The following is a 21,314-nucleotide window of genomic DNA, read 5'->3' on the forward strand; positions in this document are numbered from 1 at the left end:
ACTCCACATAGAGAATAATGGAGCCTCCAGCACCGACCTCCACCCACAGAGCCGCACTCCACATAGAGAATAATGGAGCCTCCGGCACCTACCTCCACCCGCAGAGCCACACTCCACATAGAGAATAATGGAGTCTCCGGCACCTACCTCCACCCGCAGAGCCGCACTCCACATAGAGAATAATGGGGCCTCCGGCACAGACCTCCACCCGCAGAGCCACACTCCACATAGAGAATAATGGAGCCTCCAGCACCGACCTCCACCCACAGAGCCGCACTCCACAGAGAGAATAATGGAGCCTCCGGCACCGACCTCCACCCGCAGAGCCACACTCCACATAGAGAATGGAGCCTCCAGCACCGACCTCCACCCGCAGAGCCGCACTCCACATAGAGAATAATGGAGCCTCCAGCACCGACCTCCACCCGCAGAGCCGCACTCAACATAGAGAATAATGGAGCCTCCAGCACCGACCTCCACCCGCAGAGCCACACTCCACATAGAGAATAATGGAGCCCCCGGCACCGACCTCCACCCGCAGAGCCGCACTCCACATAGAGAATAATGGAGCCTACGGCACCGACCTCCACCCGCAGAGCCACACTTCACATAGAGAATAATGGAGCCTCCGGCACCGACCTCCACCCGCAGAGCCGCACTCCACATAGAGAATAATGGAGCCTCCGGCACCGACCTCCACCCGCAGAGCCACACTCCACATCTCCACATAGAGAATAATGGAGCCTCCAGCACCGACCTCCACCCGCAGAGCCACACTCCACATAGAGAATAATGGAGCCTCCAGCACCGACCTCCACCCACAGAGCCGCACTCCACATAGAGAATAATGGAGCCTCCGGCACCTACCTCCACCCGCAGAGCCACACTCCACATAGAGAATAATGGAGCCTCCGGCACCTTCCTCCACCCGCAGAGCCGCACTCCACATAGAGAATAATGGAGCCTCCAGCACAGACCTCCACCCGTAGAGCCGCACTCCACATAGAGAATAATGGAGCCTCCAGCACCGACCTCCACCCGCAGAGCCGCACTCCACAAAGAGAATAATGGAGCCACCAGCACCGACCTCCACCCGCAGAGCCGCACTCCACATAGAGAATAATGGAGCCTCCAGCACCGACCTCCACCCGCAGAGCCGCACTCCACATAGAGAATGGAGCCTCCGGCACCGACCTCCGCCCGCAGAGCCACACTCCACATAGAGAATAATGGAGCCTACGGCACCGACCTCCACATAGAGAATAGTGGAGCCTCCAGCACCGACCTCCACCCACAGAGCCGCACTCCACAGAGAGAAAAATGGAGCCTCCGGCACCGACCTCCACCCGCAGAGCCACACTCCACATAGAGAATGGAGCCTCCAGCACCGACCTCCACCCGCACTCCACATAGAGAATAATGGAGCCTCCAGCACCGACCTCCACCCGCAGAGCCGCACTCCACATAGAGAATAATGGAGCCTCCGGCACCGACCTCCACCCGCAGAGCCACACTCCACATAGAGAATAATGGAGCCTCCAGCACCGACCTCCACCCGCAGAGCCACACTCCACATAGAGAATAATGGAGCCTCCAGCACCGACCTCCACCCACAGAGCCGCACTCCACATAGAGAATAATGGAGCCTCCGGCACCTACCTCCACCCGCAGAGCCGCACTCCACAGAGAGAATAATGGAGCCTCCGGCACCGACCTCCACATAGAGAATAGTGGAACCTCCAGCACCGACCTCCACCCACAGAGCCGCACTCCACAGAGAGAATAATGGAGCCTCCGGCACCGACCTCCACCCGCAGAGCCACACTCCACAGAGAGAATAATGGAGCCTCCAGCACCGACCTCCACCCACAGAGCCGCACTCCACATAGAGAATAATGGAGCCTCCAGCACCGACCTCCACCCACAGAGCCGCACTCCACATAGAGAATAATGGAGCCTCCAGCACCGACCTCCACCCACAGAGCCGCACTCCACATAGAGAATAATGAAGCCTCCGGCACCTACCTCCACCCGCAGAGCCACACTCCACATAGAGAATAATGGAGCCTCCGGCACCTACCTCCACCCGCAGAGCCGGACTCCACATAGAGAATAATGGGGCCTCCGGCACAGACCTCCACCCGCAGAGCCACACTCCACATAGAGAATAATGGAGCCTCCAGCACCGACCTCCACCCGCAGAGCCACACTCCACATAGAGAATAATGGAGCCTCCAGCACCGACCTCCACCCGCAGAGCCGCACTCCACATAGAGAATAATGGAGCCTCCAGCACCGACCTCCACCCGCAGAGCCGCACTCCACATAGAGAATAATGGAGCCTCCAGCACCGACCTCCACCCGCAGAGCCGCACTCCACATAGAGAATAATGGAGCCTCCAGCACCGACCTCCACCCGCAGAGCCGCACTCCACAGAGAATAATGGAGCCTCCGGCATCGACCTCCACCCACAGAGCCGCACTCCACATAGAGAATAATGGAGCCTCCAGCACCGACCTCCACCCGCAGAGCCACACTCCACATCTCCACATAGAGAATAATGGAGCCTCCAGCACCGACCTCCACCCGCAGAGCCACACTCCACATAGAGAATAATGGAGCCTCCAGCACCGACCTCCACCCACAGAGCCGCACTCCACAGAGAATAATGGAGCCTCCGGCACCTACCTCCACCCGCAGAGCCACACTCCACATAGAGAATAATGGAGCCTCCGGCACCTACCTCCACCCGCAGAGCCACACTCCACAGAGAATAATGGAGCCTCCAGCACCGACCTCCACCCACAGAGCCGCACTCCACATAGAGAATAATGGAGCCTCCAGCACCGACCTCCACCCGCAGAGCCACATTCCACATAGAGAATAATGGAGCCTCCAGCACCGACCTCCACCCACAGAGCCGCACTCCACATAGAGAATAATGGAGCCTCCGGCACCTACCTCCACCCGCAGAGCCACACTCCACATAGAGAATAATGGAGTCTCCGGCACCTACCTCCACCCGCAGAGCCGCACTCCACATAGAGAATAATGGGGCCTCCGGCACAGACCTCCACCCGCAGAGCCACACTCCACATAGAGAATAATGGAGCCTCCAGCACCGACCTCCACCCACAGAGCCGCACTCCACAGAGAGAATAATGGAGCCTCCGGCACCGACCTCCACCCGCAGAGCCACACTCCACATAGAGAATGGAGCCTCCAGCACCGACCTCCACCCGCAGAGCCGCACTCCACATAGAGAATAATGGAGCCTCCAGCACCGACCTCCACCCGCAGAGCCGCACTCAACATAGAGAATAATGGAGCCTCCAGCACCGACCTCCACCCGCAGAGCCACACTCCACATAGAGAATAATGGAGCCCCCGGCACCGACCTCCACCCGCAGAGCCGCACTCCACATAGAGAATAATGGAGCCTACGGCACCGACCTCCACCCGCAGAGCCACACTCCACATAGAGAATAATGGAGCCTCCGGCACCGACCTCCACCCGCAGAGCCGCACTCCACATAGAGAATAATGGAGCCTCCGGCACCGACCTCCACCCGCAGAGCCACACTCCACATCTCCACATAGAGAATAATGGAGCCTCCAGCACCGACCTCCACCCGCAGAGCCACACTCCACATAGAGAATAATGGAGCCTCCAGCACCGACCTCCACCCACAGAGCCGCACTCCACATAGAGAATAATGGAGCCTCCGGCACCTACCTCCACCCGCAGAGCCACACTCCACATAGAGAATAATGGAGCCTCCGGCACCTTCCTCCACCCGCAGAGCCGCACTCCACATAGAGAATAATGGGGCCTCCGGCACCGACCTCCACCCGCAGAGCCGCACTCCACATAGAGAATAATGGAGCTTCCAGCACCGACCTCCACCCGCAGAGCCGCACTCCACATAGAGAATAATGGAGCCTCCAGCACCGACCTCCACCCGCAGAGCCGCACTCCACATAGAGAATGGAGCCTCCAGCACCGACCTCCACCCGCAGAGCCGCACTCCACATAGAGAATAATGGAGCCTCCAGCACCGACCTCCACCCGCACTCCACATAGAGAATAATGGAGCCTCCAGCACCGACCTCCACCCGCAGAGCCGCACTCCACATAGAGAATAATGGAGCCTCCAGCACCGACCTCCACCCGCAGAGCCGCACTCCACATAGAGAATAATGGAGCCTCCAGCACCGACCTCCACCCGCAGAGCCGCACTCCACATAGAGAATAATGGAGCCTCCAGCACCGACCTCCACCCGCAGAGCCGCACTCCACATAGAGAATAATGGAGCCTCCAGCACCGACCTCCACCCGCAGAGCCGCACTCCACAGAGAATAATGGAGCCTCCGGCACCTACCTCCACCCGCAGAGCCACACTCCACATCTCCACATAGAGAATAATGGAGCCTCCAGCACCGACCTCCACCCGCAGAGCCACACTCCACATAGAGAATAATGGAGCCTCCAGCACCGACCTCCACCCACAGAGCCGCACTCCACAGAGAATAATGGAGCCTCCGGCACCTACCTCCACCCGCAGAGCCACACTCCACATAGGTGCCGGAGGCTCCATTATTCTCTATGTGGAGTGTGGCTCTGCGGGTGGAGGTAGGTGCCGGAGGCTCCATTATTCTCTATGTGGAGTGTGGCTCTGCGGGTGGAGGTAGGTGCCGGAGGCTCCATTATTCTCTACCTCCACCCGCAGAGCCACACTCCACAGAGAATAATGGAGCCTCCAGCACCGACCTCCACCCACAGAGCCGCACTCCACATAGAGAATAATGGAGCCTCCAGCACCGACCTCCACCCGCAGAGCCGCACTACACATAGAGAATAATGGGGCCTCCGGCACCGACCTCCGCCCGCAGAGCCACACTCCACATAGAGAATAATGGAGCCTCCGGCACCGACCTCCACCCGCAGAGCCACACTCCACATAGAGAATAATGGAGCCTCCGGCACCGACCTCCACCCGCAGAGCCACACTCCACATAGAGAATAATGGAGCCTCCAGCACCGACCTCCACCCGCAGAGCCACACTCCACATAGAGAATAATGGAGCCTCCGGCACCGACCTCCACCCGCAGAGCCGCACTCCACAGAGAGAATAATGGAGCCTCCGGCACCGACCTCCACATAGAGAATAGTGGAACCTCCAGCACCGACCTCCACCCACAGAGCCGCACTCCACAGAGAGAATAATGGAGCCTCCGGCACCGACCTCCACCCGCAGAGCCACACTCCACATAGAGAATGGAGCCTCCAGCACCGACCTCCACCCGCAGAGCCGCACTCCACATAGAGAATAATGGAGCCTCCGGCACCGACCTCCACCCGCAGAGCCACACTCCACATCTCCACAGAGAATAATGGAGCCTCCAGCACCGACCTCCACCCGCAGAGCCACACTCCACATAGAGAATAATGGAGCCTCCAGCACCGACCTCCACCCACAGAGCTGCACTCCACAGAGAGAATAATGGAGCCTCCAGCACCGACCTCCACCCGCAGAGCCACACTCCACATAGAGAATAATGGAGCCTCCAGCACCGACCTCCACCCACAGAGCCGCACTCCACATAGAGAATAATGGAGCCTCCGGCACCTACCTCCACCCGCAGAGCCACACTCCACATAGAGAATAATGGAGCCTTCGGCACCTACCTCCACCCGCAGAGCCGCACTCCACATAGAGAATAATGGGGCCTCCGGCACAGACCTCCACCCGCAGAGCCACACTCCACATAGAGAATAATGGAGCCTCCAGCACCGACCTCCACCCGCAGAGCCACACTCCACATAGAGAATAATGGAGCCTCCAGCACCGACCTCCACCCGCAGAGCTGCACTCCACATAGAGAATAATGGAGCCTCCAGCACCGACCTCCACCCGCAGAGCCACACTCCACATAGAGAATAATGGAGCCTCCGGCACCGACCTCCACCCGCAGAGCCGCACTCCACATAGAGAATAATGGAGCCTACGGCACCGACCTCCACATAGAGAATAGTGGAGCCTCCAGCACCGACCTCCACCCACAGAGCCGCACTCCACAGAGAGAATAATGGAGCCTCCGGCACCGACCTCCACCCGCAGAGCCGCACTCCACATAGAGAATAATGGAGCCTCCAGCACCGACCTCCACCCGCAGAGCCGCACTCCACATAGAGAATAATGGAGCCTCCAGCACCGACCTCCACCCGCAGAGCCACACTCCACATAGAGAATAATGGAGCCTCCAGCACCGACCTCCACCCACAGAGCCGCACTCCACATAGAGAATAATGGAGCTTCCAGCACCGACCTCCACCCGCAGAGCCGCACTCCACATAGAGAATAATGGAGCCTCCAGCACCGACCTCCACCCGCAGAGCCACACTCCACATAGAGAATAATGGAGCCTCCAGCACCGACCTCCACCCACAGAGCCGCACTCCACATAGAGAATAATGGAGCCTCCGGCACCTACCTCCACCCGCAGAGCCACACTCCACATAGAGAATAATGGAGCCTTCGGCACCTACCTCCACCCGCAGAGCCGCACTCCACATAGAGAATAATGGGGCCTCCGGCACAGACCTCCACCCGCAGAGCCACACTCCACATAGAGAATAATGGAGCCTCCAGCACCGACCTCCACCCGCAGAGCCACACTCCACATAGAGAATAATGGAGCCTCCAGCACCGACCTCCACCCGCAGAGCTGCACTCCACATAGAGAATAATGGAGCCTCCAGCACCGACCTCCACCCGCAGAGCCACACTCCACATAGAGAATAATGGAGCCTCCGGCACCGACCTCCACCCGCAGAGCCGCACTCCACATAGAGAATAATGGAGCCTACGGCACCGACCTCCACATAGAGAATAGTGGAGCCTCCAGCACCGACCTCCACCCACAGAGCCGCACTCCACAGAGAGAATAATGGAGCCTCCGGCACCGACCTCCACCCGCAGAGCCGCACTCCACATAGAGAATAATGGAGCCTCCAGCACCGACCTCCACCCGCAGAGCCGCACTCCACATAGAGAATAATGGAGCCTCCAGCACCGACCTCCACCCGCAGAGCCGCACTCCACATAGAGAATAATGGAGCCTCCAGCACCGACCTCCACCCGCAGAGCCGCACTCCACATAGAGAATAATGGAGCCTCCAGCACCGACCTCCACCCGCAGAGCCGCACTCCACATAGAGAATAATGGAGCCTCCAGCACCGACCTCCACCCGCAGAGCCGCACTCCACATAGAGAATAATGGAGCCTCCAGCACCGACCTCCACCCGCAGAGCCGCACTCCACATAGAGAATAATGGAGCCTCCAGCACCGACCTCCACCCGCAGAGCCACACTCCACATAGAGAATAATGGAGCCTCCGGCACCGACCTCCACCCGCAGAGCCGCACTCCACATAGAGAATAATGGAGCCTCCAGCACCTACCTCCACCCGCAGAGCCGCACTCCACATAGAGAATAATGGAGCCTCCAGCACCGACCTCCACCCGCAGAGCCGCACTCCACATAGAGAATAATGGAGCCTCCGGCACCGACCTCCACCCGCAGAGCCGCACTCCACATAGAGAATAATGGAGCCTCCGGCACCGACCTCCACCCGCAGAGCCGCACTCCACATAGAGAATAATGGAGCCTCCAGCACCGACCTCCACCCGCAGAGCCGCACTCCACATAGAGAATAATGGAGCCTCCAGCACCGACCTCCACCCGCAGAGCCGCACTCCACATAGAGAATAATGGAGCCTCCAGCACCGACCTCCACCCGCAGAGCCGCACTCCACATAGAGAATAATGGAGCCTCCAGCACCGACCTCCACCCGCAGAGCCGCACTCCACATAGAGAATAATGGAGCCTCCAGCACCGACCTCCACCCGCAGAGCCGCACTCCACATAGAGAATAATGGAGCCTCCAGCACCGACCTCCACCCGCAGAGCCGCACTCCACATAGAGAATAATGGAGCCTCCAGCACCGACCTCCACCCGCAGAGCCACACTCCACATAGAGAATAATGGAGCCTCCAGCACCGACCTCCACCCGCAGAGCCGCACTCCACATAGAGAATAATGGAGCCTCCGGCACCGACCTCCACCCGCAGAGCCGCACTCCACATAGAGAATAATGGAGCCTCCAGCACCGACCTCCACCCGCAGAGCCGCACTCCACATAGAGAATAATGGAGCCTCCAGCACTTACCTCCACCCGCAGAGCCGCACTCCACATAGAGAATAATGGAGCCTCCAGCACTGACCTCCACCCGCAGAGCCGCACTCCACATATGGTAGATGCTAGACTGTATGGGCTCCTTCTCGGTGTATATTCTTCTAGTAGCAGACTTTCCTCACTGACCTCGCTCCCTGCTGCTCACAGACGCCGGCACCAGAGTCCAGACAGCCGAACAAATGTGTAATGGAAGCTCCTCTTGCCACCTTGGTAAATGCTAGACTGTATGGGCTCCTTCCAGGTGTGATGTCAGTTCCGGGGGCGTGTCATACCAGGGGGGGCGTGTTCTGACAGCAAAGGCAGGAGGAAGAGAAGACGCTACACGTGTGTCTGCCGCGTCTGGTGCAGGGAGAGAAGTGTTTGGTTGATGGGGCTGATACTTGGGGCTAGCTAGTGGGATTTGGGGGCTTATCTTGGAGCTGTTGGGGTCCCGGAGGGGAGGGGGTATTAATGCACGCTGGCGGGGTCTGGTTGGGTCGGTCGGTCGGGTTAATGCATTCTTACGTGGTCTATTTGGGGTCTGGGGGGGTTAATGCTTGCTTCTGGGGTCTTTGAGTAGGGGTTAGTGCACGCTTACGGGTCTGTTTAGGGTCCAGAGGGCTTAATGTTTGCTTCTGGGGTCTGCTTGGGCTCCCAGGGGGGTTATTGCATGCTTGCAGGGTCTATATGTGGTCCAGGCGGGTTAATGCATGCTTGTGGGGTCTGGTTGGGGGTGGGGGGGTTAATGCACGCTTGTGGGGTCTGTTTGGGGCAGGGGGGGGGGGTTAATGCACACTTGTGGGGTCTGTTTGGGGCAGGGGGTGGAGTTAATGCACACTTGTGGGGTCTGTTTGGGGCAGGGGGTGGAGTTAATGCACACTTGTGGGGTCTGTTTGGGGCAGGGGGTGGCGTTAATGCACACTTGTGGGGTCTGTTTGGGGCAGGGGGGGTTAATGCACACTTGTGGGGGTCTGGTTGTACTGGGGGGGTACCAATGCATGCTTGTGGGGTCTGGTTGGGGGTTAATGCACGCTTGTGGGTTCTGGCTGTACTTCGGGGGGTACTAATGCATGCATGTGAGGTCTGCTTTGGGCTCCCAGGGGGGTTAATTTACGATTGTGGGGTCTGTTGGGTCAGGGGGTGGGGGTTAGTGCACACTTGTGGGATCTGTTGGGTCAGGGGGTGGGGGTTAATGCACACTTGTGGGGTCTGCTTGGGCTCCCAGGGGGTTAAGGCTGGCTTGTGGGGTCTGTTGGGTCGGGGGGGTTAATGCACACTTGTGGGGTCTGGTTGGCTCCTGGGGGGGGTTAATGCACGTCTGGTTGGGTCTCCGGGGGCGTGTTAATGCACGCTCCCGGGGTCTGGCTGGGTCCCGGGGGGTTAATGCACGCTTGTGGTGTCTGGTAGTCCTGGGAGAGGGGGGTTAATGCACGCTTGTGGTGTCTGGTAGTCCCGGGAGAGGGGGGTTAATGCACACTTGTGGTGTCTGGTAGTCCCGGGAGAGGGGGGTTAATGATGCACGCTTGTGGTGTCTGGTAGTCCCGGGAGAGGAGGGTTGATGATGCACGCTTGTGGTGTCTGGTAGACCCGGGAGAGGGGGGTTGATGCACGCTTGTGGTGCATGGTAGTCCCTGGAGAGGGGGGTTAATGATGCACGCTTGTGGTGTATGGTAGTCCCGGGAGAGGGGGGTTAATGATGCACGCTTGTGTATGGTAGTCCCGGGAGAGGGGGGTTAATGATGCACGCTTGGGGTATCTGGTAGTCCTGGGAGAGGGGCGCTAATGATGCACGCTTGGGGTATCTGGTAGTCCCGGGAGAGGGGGGTTAATGATGCACGCTTGGAGTGTCTGGTAGTCCCGGGAGAGGGGGGTTAATGATGCACGCTTGGGGTGTCTGGCAGTCCCGGAAGAAGGGGTTAATGATGCACGCTTGGGGTGTCTGGTAGTCACGGGAGAGGTGGGTTAATGATGCACGCTTGGGGTGTCTGGTAGTGCCGGGAGAGGTGGGTTAATGATGCACGCTTGGGGTGTCTGGTAGTCCCGGGAGAGGGGGGTTAATGATGCACGCTTGGTGTGTCTGGTAGTCCCGGGAGAGGGGGGTTAATGATGCACACTTGGGGTTTCTGGTAGTCCTGGGAGAGGGGAGTTAATGATGCACGCTTGTGGTGTCTGGTAGTCCTGGGAGAGGGGGGTTAATGATGCATGCTTGTGGGGTCTGGTTGGGGGTTAATGCCTGCTTGTGGGGTCTGCTTGGGCTCCCAGGAGGGTTAATGCACGCTTGCTGTGCCTGGTTGGGGGGGTAATGCATACTTGGTGTGTCTGGTTGGGTCCCGGGGGGGTTAATGCACGCTTGCCGTATTTGGTTGGGTCCTTGGGGGGGGTTGGTTGATGCACACGCTTGCAGGGTCGAGTAGTCCCGGGGGGGGGTGGGTTAATGCACGCTCGTGGGTTCTGTTTGGGTCCTGGGGGGGGAGTTAATGCACGTTTGTGAGGTCTGTTTGGGCTCCCGGGGGATTAATGCATGCTTATGGGTTCTGGTTGGATCCCAGGGGTGGTCATTGTACGCTTATGGGTTCTGTTTGGGTTTCCGGCAGGATTAATGCATGCTTGTGGGGTCTGGGTGGGCTCCTTACTGTGGGGGGTATTAGTGCACGTTTTGGTTGGGCTCCAGGGGGTTAATGCATACTTTTGGGGTCTAGTTGGGCCCTGGGGGGGTTAATGCACGTTTGCGGGGTCTGGGTGGACCCTGCATTAACCCACCCCAGAAGCCCACCAGATCCCACAAGCGCGGAGGGTTTAACGCACGCTTGTGTGTCTGGTTGGGCTCGCGGGGAGGGGGTTAATGCATGCTTTTGTGGTCGGGTGGGCTCCTTGGGGGTCTAATGCAGGGCCCAACCAGACCTCTCAAGCGTGCATTAACCCTCCCCCGGGGCCTTACCAGACCCCACAAGCATGCGTTAATCGACCCCCAGAAGCCCAACCAGACCCCACGAGCGTGCATTATCCCCAGTAGGGCCGCCCCCCGGGGACAAACAGACCTCACAAGCATGCATTAACCCTCCCCCGTGGCCCTACCAGACCCCACAAGCATGCGCTAATCGACCCCCGATGGGGGTTTATGCCGGGGTGGACGTCCGATGGGGGTTTATTCTGGGGGGTGGACGTCTGATGGGGTTTTATGCTTGAGGGCGTGTGGACGTCCGATGGGGGCTTATTCTTGGGGGCGTGTGGACGTCCGATGGGGGCTTATGCCGGGGGGTGGACGTCCGATGGGGGTTTATGCTGGGAGTGGCGTTCGATAGGGGCTTATGCTTAAGGGGGCTGGACGTCTGATGAGGGTTTATGCTGGGGGGTGGACATCCAATGAGGGTTTATGCTTGGGGGCGTTTGGATGTCCGATGGGGGCTTATGCTTGGGGGCGTGTGGACGTCTGATGGGGGTTTATGCTTGGGGGTTGGACGTCCGATGGGGTTAATGCTGGGGGTGGAGGGTGCATGATGGGGGATTTAAGCTGGGGTGGCATCCGTTGTGGGGTTTTGCTTGGGGGTGGAGGGTGCATGATGGGGATTTATGCTTGAGCGGGTGACTGATGGGGATTTACGCTTGAGGGAAGGGGGCATTTGGGCTTTGATGGGTTTATCCTGTGGGGTCCACTGATTAGTGTGAGCTGGAGGTTTTTGATTGGATGGGGGGTTACCCTGTGTGGTCCTCTGGTTGGTGTGCAGGGTGGATAATGCTTCATTGGGGCACAGAAAAAACTATGGTTGTATGCTGCTTATGCTAGGAGGGTACACCACCAACTGGCATGAAGCTAATCCGTTTTAGCTTAGGGTCAGTAGGAGGCAGACATGGGTCCGGACCACCCAGGCTGGTTTCTGCCTTAGGTCTTGATTTTTTTTTTTTTTATTAATGATTTCCCTTTTTCTTTCAGATATGGCTTTTAAGGGCGACAGAGTGGAGTTATCACTCTGATCTCCCACCTAGAATTGTCACTACCATACAGTCATATGTTAAAGTTTGGGCACCCCTATTAATGTTAACCTTTTTTCTTTATAAGGCCATGTGCAGACGTTGCATATTTTTGGTCTCATTTTTCTGCACAAAAAATGCAGCTGCTGGCAGAAAACGCATGGTAGAATGTCTGCGTTTTTGATGCGGTTTTTTAAGCGTTTTTTGGGATGCGTTTTTCAAATAATTTTCCATGTATTTTCTATGCTGATTTCATGCATATTTTGTGCGGTTTTGCTTGCGTTTTTCTACCTGATTTGTCTCCCTTTTTTGAAAGCAAAAATAAAGAGAAGAAACTTCAAAATCGAAAAAAAACAAAACGATGTCACTTCCTAGTCCAACCTCTTTCTCCATTTTGGATTCGGCACACTTTCGTAATCAAGAGTGCTAACCTTGAAAATGATAGGAGTGAACAACGAAGCACACAGCATGGCGAAGAACATGGTGAAACTAATGTATGGCTACACAGGCCACAACGCCTCCAAGCTTTTGGAGTATTGCTTGATTATCTGAATCAGCAAAGACTCCAGGTAAGCAACACTATATGTAAAAATATTGTTTGTGAGTCCTCATCACACATAGTGAGATTGCTAGCGAGGTCGCTGAAACACACAGCTTTTGTGACGCAACAGCGACGTCGCCAGCCATCTTGCTACATGTGATGGATATGGGCGACCGCCTCCATGTTGGATATTGCTGATTGAGCTTCAATGTCCTGTCCATTTTTTGATCGGTTTTGTTCCGCTCTCATAGACTGTAAGCTTGCGAGCAGGGCCCTCACTCCTCTTGTTATTTGTTATAATCTACTGTATGTGATTATTGTTATGCTGTAATGTCTATTGTCTGTACAAATCCCCTCTGAAATGTAAAGTGCTGCGGAATATGTCGGCGCTATAAAAATAAAATGTATTTATTAAAAATAAAATTTATTATTATTATTATTCCGCTGGCCTCATGCATTGCTATGTTTGCTGACAATGAGCGACTGCGATGGTGGCGCAAAATTCAAGGACGCAGGCTGGAGTCGTCAGATTAGCTGCTGTGTGGCAAGGTCCCAATGACCGCTGAGGTTACGGCTTGCCGTATAGTGGCTGTGTAAATTGAATAGATCTGCGTGTTGAGTGAACAGGTAGTGACGTACCAACCATCTTTAGGTCTCATCGTTTTCCTCAGCGCTGGAGCGTTGTAGACTCTTACGGGACCTTAACCCAAATTATTTTCTTACTTGCAGGCCAGAAAGAGAACCAGAAGAATGTGGGTACACCCCATTGTGGCAGAACGTACAGGAAAGGGTCACTTTCGTGTGCTATACCAAGATTTGAGAAGGTAAGTTACCCATATGTGACGAGAATTTGTTATGTAAAATTTTGGTAACTACAAATCTGTATGTGTTGTAACTTATTTTTTTTTTTTTAACAGATATCCCAAGACATTTGTGTCCTTTTGCCGGCTCACCATCCCGGCATTTGACCTGTTCCTGAGCATTATGGGAGAAGACTTATGCTATTTTTCCACAACTAATAATAAAACAAATTGTAAATCTTAATTTATTATAAAACCAATAAAAGACTTAATGACCAACATAGTCTTTTTCTATTTTTTTTTTAAATATAAAATCTTTCAACAACAAAGAAAAGGTTCAACAAACACAAGTGTTGTCCGAATATGGCCTCGCAAAACGGTGACAGCAGGTCTGGTGTCAGCAACACAGAACTAATGAAGGTAATGGAGGACTTTGTCATCCAGGACCTGCCTTATGCCCTAAACTAGTTGAGCAAGATGTAATCTTGGTAACTCATGTTTTCAGAGTTAACATCTCCATAATAAGAATAGTTAACGGGAGGTCGCTGATACCGTTGGTCATCACGCTGTGGTTGTGGAGGCGGCAATGGTGGTGGTGGACGCCTTGATCGAACACTTTGTGTGGCCCCTATTACAATATCTGCTAAAGGTGAGATAGGCGAAGGGTCTTCAAATTCTGACAGTATTGCATTTACTACTGTCATAAACTTAGTCTGCCTTTCCGCTGACAGTAACCGAGCTTTGCTGGCTATGCTGGCACCAAAAAAATCCAAGTGATCTTCCCTGGAAGATTTATTGATTAGATCTATGGTGTCATTAACCCTTTTTGTAGTCACATCCATTTTTTTTTTGGGTTTTGGCCTTGCTTTTTTTGGCCAGTGGCTCTGTTACTGTCAACGGATTGGCAGCTGTTTGACTGTTTGGGGCAGCAGTATTTTGGGTCTCTGCACAAGATGCCATCCCTGAAGATGACGCAGCCGACACTACACCAGATGTACAGGGAGACTCAGGTTCACAGAATGAAGACCCATCCATAGAATCTGTGGATCCTGCGGCCTCTTGGCTGGCATCTTCAGGAAGCGGCGAAATGTTTCCATCAGTGCTGTCATAAAAAAAGATAACAGTTTTCAGTGATAATTCAAATTTTAGTCATCCTAACAACATTGAAATTATATCTAAATATTCACCTCCTCAAAGTCCTGCTGGTTAACAAGAAACACATATCCTTATACAAGCTGAATTTTATTTTCGCCGGTGAAGATCCACTGGTGCCAATCTTGGCTTGGATTTTTTGAAATCGATCTCTCACCGATCTCCAGCGTAGCTTAACATCATGCACTAAAATGTAAAGAAAAAACACATTATGATCCGTGCAATACGTTTAAAAATGAAGAGTTGGTCTGTATAACCAACATAACAAAATGTACTTACTAATTTTCTGCTGCAGGGCAACGCTGTACCAATCAAATTCATGATACAGCTGACGGCAGATTCGGGATCAACACATATCCCGTGTATACTTGTCTTTGTAGGCCTCATCGGCCGGGTCCCAGATAGCTGGCATGTCGCTTATCTGTAATGGATAAGAATATGTTATTTATATCTTCATATTTAGTTTGTTAGCATACATACAATGTCGTACACACACACACACTCACGTACACACACAGTCACGTACACACACTTCCCTCACGATGTGATAGCATCGGGCACACGTATCCGTCAACTCCTGGACAGTCTGAGTTGCAACGTAACATTGGTGGATGGTTCAAGATATGATGTCCCAGGGTGTCAATCGGATTATGGGGAATGGATGGTCCAGGCCATGGCTTAACTGCCTTCATCTATCAAGAACTGCTGACACACTCCAGCCACATGAGGTCTGCCATTGTGGAACCTAGGGCCAACTGCACCTGGAGGGCTGTGTGCCCCGACCAAGAAAAACCACCCCACACCATTACTGACCCAGTGCCAAACATGTCATGCTTAATGATGCTGCAGGCAACAGATCACTCTGTATGTTATCTCCACACACTGTCATGTATGTCACATGTGCAGAGTGTGAGCCTGGTGCCTGCGCCATCCTTCTGCATGACCGTTTTAGCAGTGGGTTATTAATAATGGTGTGGGCTGTTTTTTATTTTGAGGGCAATGTGTAGTATTGAACTGAAACACGCGCATGGAGGCCACACACAATACTAAGGTGAATTAGAACTAGATTACACATTCCTTTGTGTTTTTTTCAATCCAAATACAGGCCTCCATTGTTTTACAAATTTGCTCGCTATGGATGTTTTATTCAAAGCCTGGGAAGATTCTACCCTTTCCCAGGATACCAAAAAACAGTCCACATTTACTTGATTTAGCATTCTGCACTTGAACAAAATGGCGTGAGCCATCGCCATTTTGTTCAAGTCCAGAACGGCAAAGCCAGTAACTGGGGCTTGATTTTTGGTATCCTGGGAAGGGGATAATCTTCCCAGGCTTTGAATATCAACCCATCGCTGTCATCTGAGCCTTTGATGGCTAATAGAATCTGTGGCCCCCCACCCAAAAAAAATTACGTGGGGTCCCCATATATTTTGCTATTCATCAAAGGCTCTGCTGACAGCGGCGGGTTGATATTAATACCCTGGGAAGATTAACCTCTTCCCAGGCTACCAAAAAAACAACACGTAGTTGCTGTTTGTCCTTGTCTGGACTTGAAAAAAATTGGCGTGGGCTCCCGCCCAATTTTCAAGTCCAGAGAGGAAAAGAAAGCAAGTGTGTGCTGATTTTTTGTAGCCTGGGAAGAGTTTCATCTTCCCAGGCTATGAATATCAACCCGCCGCTGTCAGCAGAGCCTTTCATGGCTATTCCAATAGGGGGGACCCCCCCCAAAAAAATGACGTGGGGTCCCCCTATATTTTTTAGCCAGAAAGGCTATGCCGACAGCTGCGGGCTGATATTCATAGCCGAGGAAGGGGCCATGGATATTGCCCCCCCCCCCCCCTGGCTACAAATATCAGCACGCATCCGCCCCAGAAATGGCGCATCTATCAGATGCGCCAATTCCGGCACTTAGCCCCTCTCTTCCCACATCCCGCACCGTGGCAGCGGGATGTGGGGTAATAAAGGGTTAATGTCACCTTTGATTGACAGGTGACATTAAGCCGGGTTAATAATGGAGAGGCGTCAAGAAGACGCCGATCCATTATTAATCCTATAGTTTAATATGAAAAATAAAACACACAGAAAAAATTTTTTTAATGTTCTTCATTTAACCATACTTACCCATAAAAAACCATAACCTGTAAAAAAAATAAAATAAAAAAACACTAAAATACCAACCAGTCCGACGCAATCCATTTAAAATCGAGTGTCCCACGTCGATTTCTAGTGGAGAACAGTCACATCAGTAGATGTGACTGCTCTCCACGGGTTAAAAAGTCACACTGACAGGAGAAAGTTCCTGCAGTGTGACTGCGCATGCGTGAAAGTGAGTTAACCGGAGTTCAATGAACTCCGGGACTCAGTTTACGGCAGTAACGACAGGTCAATTACCGTAAAGTGAGCTCCCGGGCCGTAAAGTGAGCTCCCGGAGTTCATTGAACCGTCGGTAACCCACCGCAGACCAGCGCACACTGCAGGAGCAATTTAACTCTTGCAGTGCATCACCGGAGGACATCGTGGGACAGAACCTTTTTTTTTTTTTTTTAAACATTTTAATGGGAGACCAGTGAGGGAAGGCTTCGGGCAGGCGAAAGTGGTATGTGGTAAGTATGTGTACATGTTGTGTGTTGTATGTACTGTTTGTTACGTGTGTGTTTTTTTTTTTTAACCCATTGTGGTCATCCGCCTGACGATGGGAAAACTCTCCCATCATATTTGGATGGGAGAGCTGTCCCATCCAACGAATGACCACAATCTGTCACTACAGACACACAGACTGACGCACAGACTGACACACACACACAGACTGACACACACAGACATAACTTACCAACTCAATCATGCGCCTCACATCCATCCCCATACGACGGTACGACTCCATTTTATTTTCAGACAGCATACACTTCCTCCTTCCTGTTCCGTCACTTCCCTTTCCTGCGGTTTTGGATAGCAAATCAGCAGCAAAACCGCAGATCTTTCTTTGATCAGCGGTTTTGCTGCGGAATTGAAAGATAGAATGGGAGTCTATGGGTGCAGAACCGCAGCGGAAAAGAAGTGACATGCTGCGGAAAATAAACCGCTATGTTTCTGCGCGGTTTTTTCCGCAGCATGTGCACATCAAGTCTGCGGATCCCATAGACTCCCATTATAGGTGCACTACACTGCGGATTTTAGGCTATTCCGCGCGGTACAAACCGCGGCGGAACCGCAATTAAATCCGCAGCGTGTGCACATGGCCTAACAATTTTGGTTTTTGCAACAGCTATTTCAGTTTCATACATCTAATAACTGATGGACTGTTATATTTCTGGATTCAAATGAGGATTATTGTACTAACAGAAAATGTGCAATCTGCATTTTGGTGCAAAAGTATGGGCACCTCAACATAAAAGTGACTAATATTTCGTAGATCCTCCTTTTGCAAAGATAACAGCCTCTAGTCGCTTCTTGTAGCTATTAATGAGTTCCTGGATGAAGGTATTTGTGACCATTCCTGTTTACAAAACAATTCCAGTTCAGTTAAGTTTGATGGTCGCCGAGCATGGACAGCCTGCTTCAAATCATCCCACAGATGTTCAATGATGTTCAGGTCTGGGGACTGGGGTGGCCATTCCAGAACATTGTAATTGTTCCTCTGCATGAGTGCCTGAGTAGATTTGGAGCGGTGTTTTGGATCATTGTCTTGCTGAAATATCCATCCCCTGCGTAACTTCAACTTCGTCACTGATTCTTGCACATTATTGTCAAGAATCTGCTGATACTGAGTTGAATCCATGCAACCCTCAACTTTAACACGATTCCCGGTGCCGGCATTGGCCACACAGCCCCAAAGCATGATGGAGCCTCCACCAAATTTTACTGTGGGTAGCAAGTGTTTTTCTTGGAATGCTGTGTTTTTTAGCCTCCATGCATAAGGCCTTTTTGTATGACCAAACAACTGAATCTTTGTTTCATCAGTCCACAGGACCTTCTTCCAAAATGTAACTGGCTTGTCCAAATGTGCTTTTGCATACCTCAGGCGACTGTTTGTGGCGTGCTTGCAGAAACTGCTTCTTTCGCATCACTCTCCCATACAGCTTCTCCTTGTGCAAAGTGCGCTGTATTGTTGACCGATGCACAGTGACACCATCTGCAGCAAGATGATGCTGCAGGTCTTTGGAGGTGGTCTGTGGATTGTCCTTGACTGTTCTCACCATTCTTCTCTGCCTTTCTGATATTTTTCTTGGCCTGCCACTTCTGGGCTTAACAAGAACTGTACCTGTGTTCTTCCATTTCCTTACTATGTTCCTCACAGTGGAAACTGACAGGTTAAATCTCTGAGACAGCTTTTTGTATCCTTCCCCTGAAAAGCTATGTTGAATAATCTTTGTTTTCAGATCATTTGAGAGTTGTTTTGAGGAGCCCATGATGCCACTCTTCATAGGAGAATCTAATAGGAGAACTACTTGCAAGTGGCCACCTTAAATACCTTTTCTCATGATTTGATACACCTGGCTATGAAGTTCAAAGCTCAATGAGGTTACAAAACCAATTTAGTGCTTCAGGAAGTCAGTAAAAAGTAGGAGTGTTCAAGAAAATGATAAGGGTGCCCATACTTTTGCACCGGTCAGATTTTGTTTAAATCCAGATTGCACATTTTCTGTTAGTACAATAAACCTCATTTGAATCCAGAAATATAACTGAGTCGATCAGTTATTAGATATATGAAACTGAAATACCTGTTGCAAAACCAAAATTGTTATAAAGAAAAAAGGTTAAGATTAATAGGGGTGCCCAAACTTTAACATATGACTATCATCTGTGGTCTACGAGGCAGGGCTCTAACAGATCAAGAGTGTTTGCTGTTTTCCGGAGGACAGGACTTGCCACTAATCCCCTACCCTCTCGCCCCCCCCGAGCCAGATAGAGTAGGGAGGGAAGACAAATCCGTTACCTGCCAGTCGCCCGAAAGTCTGTGTAAGGGTTAGGATTAGGGATGGGCGAATCTACTCATTAGGACTCGTTACTCTGCGAGTAGTAGGGGACTCGCAGGAGTCGGTACTCTGCGAGTTTCCAAGCGATTACTCGCACAGTAACGAGTCCAATGCAAATAAGTGCACACGTACCGACCGGAACTCTCGCGGAAATTACCGCGAGAATTCCGGAATTCCATTCCGCGGGAAAAATCGCATTTTAAATTCCCGCGATTTTCCAGCGGAAAAACTAGCATTTTGCAAGCGTAATTAGCTTGCAAAATGCTAGCGTTTTCCAAGCGATCTGTAGCATCGCTTGGAGAACTGATTGACAGGTTGGTCACACTCGTCAAACATAGTGTTTGACAAGTGTGACCAACTTTTTACTACTGAGGCCGCCTATGCAGCATCAGTAGTAAAAGATAAAATGTAAAAAAAAAAAATGGTGTTATTCTTACCCTCCGACGACCCGCGCATCCGTTCCCAGTAATCCTTTGCGAAAATGCCCGCGATGACGTCCGTTCTCGCGGGATCGCGATGTCTCGCGGTAATTCGCGATGACGTCGCGCGAATGACCGCGAGACTTCGCGATCCCGCGAGAACGGACGCCATCGCGGGCATTTTCGCAAAGGACTACTGGGAACGGATGCGTGGAGAGGCGGGAAGGCTGCGCGGGACGTCGGAGGGTGAGAATAATAATATTTTTTATTTTTAAATTCTATTTTTTACAGAGATATGGTACCCAAAGCCCGGAGGACAGTCTCCTCTCCTCCGGACCGTGGGTACCATCCGCAATTGTTCTGCTTACTTTCCGCATGGTGTGCACAGTCACATGCGGGAAGTAAGCGGAACAAAAAAAATGGCAGCACAGGAATCGCTGCAATACTCGCATCCCCATTCATTAACATTGGACTCGCTAGACTCGCAACGAATAGCGAGTTTCCGAGTCGGACTCGTTAGAGTCTAGCGATTCCGAGTATTTCAGGATTCGCCCATCCCTAGTTAGGATTTAAAGTTTTCAGGACAAGTATATCCTACCAGGCAGTGAGGGGGTCTTCTTTAAAAAAATGAAGACAAGACAAATATGTCCTAGTTTTCCCCTGAGATATGGACATCTGGGGAAACCTTCCTATTCATGCGGCTTCCACGTTTGACAGAGGCTCCTGCGATCCTACTCTTAAAAAAAAAAAAAAAAAAAAAATCCAGGCTCTCGTCTAGCCTCTGGTGGCCGGGCCACACCACCAGCGCCCTGAACAATCATGCACGGCAACTTTCTAGCAGGGCTGTGGAGTCGGTAAGCCAAACCTGCGACTCCGACTCCTCAATTTCCCTTACACCGACTCCACGACTCCGACATATATTGCTTATATTTAAGTGAAAAATGTAGTACAATGTGAACACCAGACATTTAATCATTTCTATGATACAATAATCAAGATATTTAGATAGAACATAATATATATTTATTGGAATACAGCTTTAGAACACAAACTGTAATAAATTGTAAATATGTAATACACTGTAATATCGATTACATACACACACAGTACAAACCAAAGTTTGGACACACCTCATTCAAAGAGTTTTCTTTATTTTCATGACTATCAAAATTGTAGATTCACTCTGAAGGCATCAAAACTATGAATTAACACATG

The 21,314-nt window shown here is 52.2% G+C and overlaps 1 protein-coding gene and 1 long non-coding RNA gene across 3 annotated transcripts in view; one reads left to right on the plus strand and one right to left on the minus strand.

Moving 5' to 3' along the window:
* The window catches only part of LOC141047277 (uncharacterized), a 1,035,999-nt gene that overhangs the window by 37,726 nt on the left and 976,959 nt on the right, over positions 1-21,314 (minus strand). The window lies entirely within an intron of this gene.
* On the plus strand, positions 8,375-13,834 carry LOC141047345 (uncharacterized). Of its 2 annotated transcripts, XR_012219771.1 has the most exons (4): positions 8,375-8,476; positions 12,531-12,783; positions 13,485-13,579; positions 13,673-13,834. It is a non-coding gene; the product is annotated as an uncharacterized lncRNA (long non-coding RNA). The 2 variants fall into 2 exon arrangements; XR_012219770.1 differs by lacking the exon at positions 8,375-8,476 and having other exon boundaries at positions 11,759-12,783.

This window comes from Dendrobates tinctorius, unplaced genomic scaffold (assembly GCF_039654945.1).
Source record: "Dendrobates tinctorius isolate UK_male_01 unplaced genomic scaffold, ASM3965494v1 ptg000126l, whole genome shotgun sequence".
NCBI lineage: Eukaryota > Metazoa > Chordata > Amphibia > Anura > Dendrobatidae > Dendrobates > Dendrobates tinctorius.